This window comes from Elephas maximus, chromosome 3, assembly GCF_024166365.1.
Source record: "Elephas maximus indicus isolate mEleMax1 chromosome 3, mEleMax1 primary haplotype, whole genome shotgun sequence".
Taxonomy (NCBI): Eukaryota; Metazoa; Chordata; class Mammalia; order Proboscidea; family Elephantidae; genus Elephas; species Elephas maximus.
This window is the reverse complement of record NC_064821.1, coordinates 151837814-151845183: the sequence shown is the minus strand read 5'-3', so window position 1 is coordinate 151845183 and position 7370 is coordinate 151837814. Positions and strand designations below refer to the sequence as shown.

Sequence of the window (7370 nt, the reverse complement as noted above, 5' to 3'; positions counted from 1 at the left end):
TAACAGAATACACTCTTTTCCAAAACTAATGAAATGTTTACTAAACCTGACCATGTATTAAGGCCTCAAAATTTTTTCACAGCATTTAAAATATAAGAGCCAAATTTTTAATACATGTCTAAATTAGAAACGTAACATGAGAACAGGAAAAGAAAAGGCTATCTGGCCATTTTAAAACATCCTTTTAAGTAACTATTGGGTTAAAAAAAGATAAGATAAGGAAAGCATTATCTAAATAAAGAAAAGAGAATGAAAGCATCTAAAAAAAAAAAGTAAGTTGAAAAAATCACTGAAAAGGAAGAAAAAGGAGAATTCATGCTGCCAGATATTAAAATGAGCAGTAACTATACAATAATAAAAGAAAGTGGTACTGACCAGAGAGCCCAGCGATACATCCAAATCTGTATAAAGGCAGCCCTTCGAATCATGGTGGAAAGGACCAATTATTCAACAAATGATGCTGGGATCATTAATTAACTGTTGAGGGGGAATAAAACTTTGATCCTTACCTTATGTTATTCAACAAAATAAATAATTTTCACTTAGATTAGAAATTTAAATTTTATAATGAAATCATATAATTTTTAAACATATGTAATTGAGGGGTGAGCAATATAAAGGAAAAGACTGATAGATTGCACTACATTAAACTGTAAAACTTGTGAATGTCAAAAATACAATAAAATAAAAAGTCAAACTAAATGCTGGAAAAACATATGCAACAGAAAAATAGTTAATCATTTTAATATATTAAAAGTTTATATAAGTCAGGACAAAATGACAAATATCCTCAAAAAGACAGAGTCCCTAGGGGGTACAATCAATTAAGCACTCAACTACTAACCAAAAGGTTGAAAGTTCAAATGCACCCAGAGGTGACTCGGAGGAAAGGCCTGGTGGTCTGCTTCCAAAAGGTCTCAGCCATGAAAATCTTACGGAATGCAGTTCTACTCACAGGGTCACCACGAGTCACAATCAACTCTATGGCAACTGGTAATCCTCACAAAAAAAAAAAAAAAAAAGCCAAGAGACCTAATGCATAATTCACCAAAGAAGAAATTCAAGTTGTCAATAAACATTTGGAAAAAAAAATCAACTTCATTAGTAATTAAAGACGTAAAAAATTAAAACAGCAATGATACGTCATTTTTTTTCCTGAGAAAACAGCACTCATACTACTGTTCTGCATGAAAGTTGGTACAACCTTTCAGGGTAGCATTTTGGCAATACATATCAAAAGCCTTAAAAACATGTTTGCCTCCTTTTTGCCTTGGTGCAAAGCAAGATGGATCACCAGCAACTCTACAGGAGCCACCTGCAAAAATTCAGCCAGGGTTCTCACTCTTCCTGAATGTGTTCAGAGCAGCACAGCCTGATCCGGAAACAGGGCCTCAGTCTGTGCCACCAGTGTTTCCCTCAGTACACAAGGGATACGAGCGTCATCAGGTTGGACTAAGTGATCTTCCTTGAATGGATTATCCAAGACATCTAGCCAACAAAAGAAACAGTGCACACTCTTAGTACAAAATAAAAAATCTTCAATTAAAAAAAAATATGTATGCCTTTTAATCCAGATATTACACTCCAGGAAACTGTCTCAGGGAAATAATTAAGAACGGGAGAAAAGAACTGACTATAAGAGTATTTATCACAACACTCTTAGGAAAAAACTGACAATATTATTGTGCAACAATGGTAAAATAGTGAGGTGTATGATGATACGAATGAATTACGAGGCTGCTACTCACAACGACAGCACTGAAATATATTAGTTCACATGTAAAGATGTATTGGTAGCTGAAACAAAAATATTATGGAAGAATGTGTACTACCATTCATAATTTGTACCATCTGTTCTGCTCACATGTGTATGCCAAGTGTCTGGCACATAATAGGCTCTCAATAAATATTAAGTACCATGAACTGTAAAAAATGTATACATTACACATGTGTATACATTATATACAAATCACACAGAAATACTAATAACAAATATTATGTAATATTGTAATTATGTAATAAAAACTTAACTCTAGATTTTAATGCTAACGATATGTATGATACATTTTAATAATATAGAAATATGATGCCATACTATTAAACAAAAATAAACAAATAAATATAAACATGGTGAACATTTACAGAAAGACACATAGGGAAAAAAGACTAATTTCTTTGGGTAACAGGATTATCACTGATTTTATTTTTCTTCTTTCTACCGTTCCATATTTTCCAAATTTTTTGGCAATGAACAATTTGTAATGAAAAAGAAAACATTTTAAATGAGTTTCATGTTCTGGGATATTATGAATTTATTTAGAATTATATTTTAGAAGAATACCCATTAACATGAAAAAATGTCCACAGTACATTAAATAAAAACAATTGACTGAAAATACTACATTTAGTATGATCCCTATTAAGTGTATAGACACATACACAAGGCTTTTATTTCTGGGTTGTAAAATTGCTTTCATTTCCATGTTTGTAATTTTCTGTATTTTCCAAATTTTCTACAAAATTATCCCCCTTTCGTCATCAGGAAAAAGGAGAGCAAGACAGGTGCGAAAAAGATGTTTTGTTTTTAAGAACTAGAAAATATCTGAATGGGTTGAAGGTCAAGTCATCAATCCTTGACAGATTCTTTCAGATTTGTGGGAATTTATTCTCAGTTATAAACTTACTTTTCCCTCAAGTACATATTTTCTACAACCGTTCATGCATATGCCTCTGAATGCTATTAAAATATTAATGTATCCTTCGCATGCGGTCTTCTCATGTTGCCCACTTTCTATTTGAGCAATAAATCTATACTTTCCCAACCTCTAAAAGAGCGAGGGAGCTTGCCCAAGGTGACATACTGCTTATTTGTGGCAACAGGACTGGAACATAATTGTCCTGACTCCCAATTCAGTATTACTCCCTTGGGGAACAAATTTAAAAATCCATTAAACAATTAACATGTTTGTTCTTTACGTACTGTCCTTCAAATCGCAATAAGGAAAGTTTTGACCTCCTCTATTATGGGTCCAATTCCAACAAACCTCCAATGACTCCTGCCCTGGTAGGGAAAGAAAAGCATGATTATTACGTAAACATTAGTGTCTTCCACAATTCTGAGTACCCATTGAATGTTTAATAACCACTTGTTATTTAATTGCTATCCTGCTTCGTTGGTGGGAGAACATGTGCAAGATGAATAGCAAAACCAGGAAAGTCTAGCTTCGGCTCTCTCCCAGTCTCTTTAACCATGTTTAAAACCTTCTAGAATCCTGAGACACTTCCACCAGCACCGGAAGCTGGCACACCTTGACAAAAATACCTACCATTCTCACACAGGCAAGAAATATACACTCTTCACACACAAAGCATTCTGCATAGTCTCCTCCCCAACAATGACAACAAAATTTCAACAATCTGTCAGATCCATAAATGGCATGTCATCTAATAACCTGTAATAGGTTCTAAAACACATCAGACCAGCCTTTCAAATGGTAAATTTCCACAAACTATTAATGAAACGGCATCACTCTCTTTTTAAAAATTCCTTAAGTGTAGCATCTGAAACCTCATCCAACTCAAAACTCTTTAAATATCAAATCCAACTCTTCATTCACAGTAAACACAGCACCCCAAAAGCATCATTAGCCTCACTTAGTGATGAAATGTTTGCTGCTGTTTCTCCCCAACATAAGAAAATGCTACTCACTAGGGGATAATTAAAACATCCAGATGCCACCTAAACCTCACAAATATACCTCTCACAGTTCCTTTATCAATCACATAAAGAAAACTAATACTGTGGCTTACCATGTGTCTTACTTTGCCAAAATCTCTCCCAGCCACCACACACTCCAAAAAAAAAAAAAAAGCAATACGATCTAATTAACTTTTTTGCAAGTTGGCTCACAGTTCACTTCTCAGTATGTGTATGTGGGCTATTTTAATCTCCATCCCAAATAGGAAGAACAGAGGCTTTTGGAGTCTTTCTTGCCATATTCATAATCATGTTACAAAAAGAAAATTAGCAATATCCTAAAATAAAGAATTCCATTGTAAGCTTTTTAATCCAGCATTAATTTCCTCTTTTCTCATTAGACAGGGTTTCACATTTTGGAATTTAAAGAGTGCTAAGATAAAGATCCCTTTATGTTTAAGGGAAGCAGATTAACTTTTGAGGAAACCACCTCTTCTTGCTTGAAAGACAAAACAGCACATTAAGGAAAAATAAAAAAATTGATGGCTTTCTAAAATAAAGTATGATCATTAAGTAATACTAAATTGGTTGTCTTACGTGTCAAATTAATCTCTTCATTATATCAAACCAGGCTAGCTATTTTGTGTTTCAATCCATCTTTAAGCACAGCATTTGATTAATCAAGTTAATGATGACAGTTTTTAGCTAGTGACAAATGATACATTTATTCAGGCAATATTTCAGATGATCCAAGCTATTGTGAGCGAAAGAAAAAGAAACATCAATTTGGAAGATTAGATCAGTATGCCTAGTTTGAACTCCACACTTATTCCAGCAAATGAGATCAGAAGTAAGCATTAGTTAATCAGTAAATCTCCTAAGGAAACTCCACGATAAAAAATGCTCATCAAACATCAAAAAAAAAAAAAAAAAAAAACCACATTGCCCTCGAGTCAATTCTGACTCATAGCGACCATACAGGGCAGAGTAGAACTGCCCCATAGAGTTTCCAAGGCAATAATCTTTATGGAAGCAGACTGTCACATCTTTCTCCCACTGAGCAGCTGTGGGCTTGAACTGCCAACCTTTGGTTAGCAGCCCAGTGAGCACTTAACCACTGAGCAACCAGGGCTCCCCTCGGCAACCATAGGGTGTACAAAGTCTTCCAGATAGTTTTATGTTAAGGTACATATTAAAAAGCTGCATATTTGGACTAATTTCACAAGAATTTGGCTGAATGCTTAATTAATGCTACCAGTAGCATTAATAAAATCAGAGCTGTTTTAAGAGGCTCCTCTTGAAAGTAACGCTAGTTCAGTTACCAGAGGGCAGCTCATTTGCCCCCTTCACTTAAAGCCAAAGACATGAAGTTATGTTGAACTACAAACCTTTAAGTTTGAGTGATGAGATAACAAGTTTGGCTAGTCCTATGTATCCATTTACAGCAAATGCTCTAATACAGGATTTGGCAACTTACAAATGCAGCCTGCCACCTGTCTTTGTAAATAAAGTTTTATTGGAACACAGCCATGATGATTCATTTGCCTTTGGCTACTTTCACGCTACAATAGCAGAGTTAAGTAGTTGCAAGAGAGACCATATGGCCCGCAAACCCTAAAATATTTACTACCTGGCTCTTTACAGAAAAAAGCTTGTTGACCCTGCTTTAATATACTAGTTTTCAAAGTTGTTTTTTTTTTTTAGCACAGAATCCTTTCCCAAAAAATCTCACAAGAAAGCTCAGCAAATAAAACATCTGAAAGCAGTATTTTATTAGTATATATTAATTTTACAAATCCAAATGTATAGCATTTATTTAATATAAATCAATCAATGAGATCAAGCAGCAGTTTAGTTAAACACAAAATTAGAAATTAAGAATGGCAAGTGACAGTTGCAGTCACAGCAGTACCCCTGTTTTCTTCTGTATTTTGTTTTGGTTGCAGAGAATTGATTCACACAGGCAAGTGGTTGCAAATAGTAACAGTCTTTTTAAAACTCCCCCTTGCAAACTCAAAATACTCTTCAATTAAAAAATGACAGAAAAGGTTTTATTCCAAGAAACTGCACAAGTAAACCTGACAGCCCAAGCTAACACACTGCTGATCTTCAAGGTTTTAAAATTCAGTACCTAGCACTTGCTTTATGTGTGCTTTTTTTACTGCTTTAGAAGGTTTTTTGGTTTTTTAATTTAAAAGAATTTTTAGCTTGTTGTAAGGGTTAATTATATATGAAGTACATAAAACTGTTTGCCAAGTACTCCCTTCTCACTTCTGGAAAACAATTTTCCCAAATTTCAAACATATAGCCTTAGAAAGGATTCTCTGGATGGTGCACATGGTTAACATGCTCAGCTGCTAACCAAAGGGTCGGTGGTTCAAGTCCACCTGCAAGTCCCTCAGAAGAAAACCCCAGCAATCTAATTCCCCAAATTCAGCCATTGAAACTCTTATGGAGCGCAGTTCTTCTCTGACATACATGGGGTTACTATGAGTCAGAATAGGCTCAATGCCAACTGGTAATAGTTGCAATCTTAGAAAGATCATTCACGTTTCTGGTCATACCACCTTCCTGGCCACAGCGATGGGCTCAAGCCAAGCCAATCATAGCACTCTCCCAGGATTCTTTAACTAGGCATCAGAGAAAGACATTTCACTTCTTCTCTGGTGTTGAAGTAGAGTGATATGAGGCCCAAATGTTGGCAGAGATGGTACTTTTCAGTTTTGTAAAAGAAGCCAATGTAAGAGAATGATGCTGACATACAGAAAGAAGCAGAGGTAAGAGATGGAAAAAGTCTTAGCAGCACTGGAGCCTGTCCTTCCAGTTACCTGAAGTCGTAGCTGCAGCCCTATTCTGCCTGTAGCTTGATTACAAAAGCCAATGAATTCCTATTCTTCTTGCCTGAGGCAATTTGAGTTAGGTTTGAGTTGAGTGACCTAACTGATACACACACACATACACACAAGCATATGTGTTTTAATTGACAGATTTGAGACCATTTTGAGGAGTAAATCTGACAGAGCTTAGTATCTGAATGTACATGGGGGAGAAGGCAATGAAAGCTGTCAAGGGTAGCTGTCAAGTTTCTTGTTTTGGTGACTGAATAATAGCTATGACATCATCTGAGACAGAAAAAAAAAATGAAACAAGCTTATAAGAGAAGATGATGAATTCCAGTTGGTCTTGTTGAGTTCTGAGTACCCGTGAGATATCTAAGTGGAGGTATCCAATAGGCAGTTGGAAAGGGCAACCTGGCATTCGTGGGTTTGATGTGGAGCCAAGATACAGACTTGGGAATCATCAGCGCTTAGGAGACAACTGAAATCATGATGATGAATAAGATCATTTACAGGAGTATGCAGGGTAAAAAGAGCAGTAAAGTTTTTTTAAAAATGGAATCCAAGGAAGTGTTAATATTTTAGGAATAGGAACAGAAGAATAAAAAGGATCTCATGAAATAAATGGAGCAAGAGCAATCAGAGAGGTCCAAGGAGAACAAATAATGTGCAGTATCTAGAAGCCAAAATTGTACAAAAGTTCGAAAAAGGGAAATTGATCAACTATCTGAAATTCAGCAGAAAGATCTAATAAGAAAAGGACTGAAAAATGTCCATGGATTTTGCAATTAGATACCCACAACGAGCATAATGAAGGCATATCGATGAGTGCTGTA

The 7370-nt window shown here is 35.4% G+C and overlaps 1 pseudogene; it reads left to right on the top strand.

Annotated features, from left to right (window-relative positions):
• Positions 1-1285: 1285 nt before the first annotated feature.
• On the top strand, positions 1286-1456 carry LOC126073304 (40S ribosomal protein S29-like; annotated as a pseudogene).
• Positions 1457-7370: the final 5914 nt, after the last annotated feature.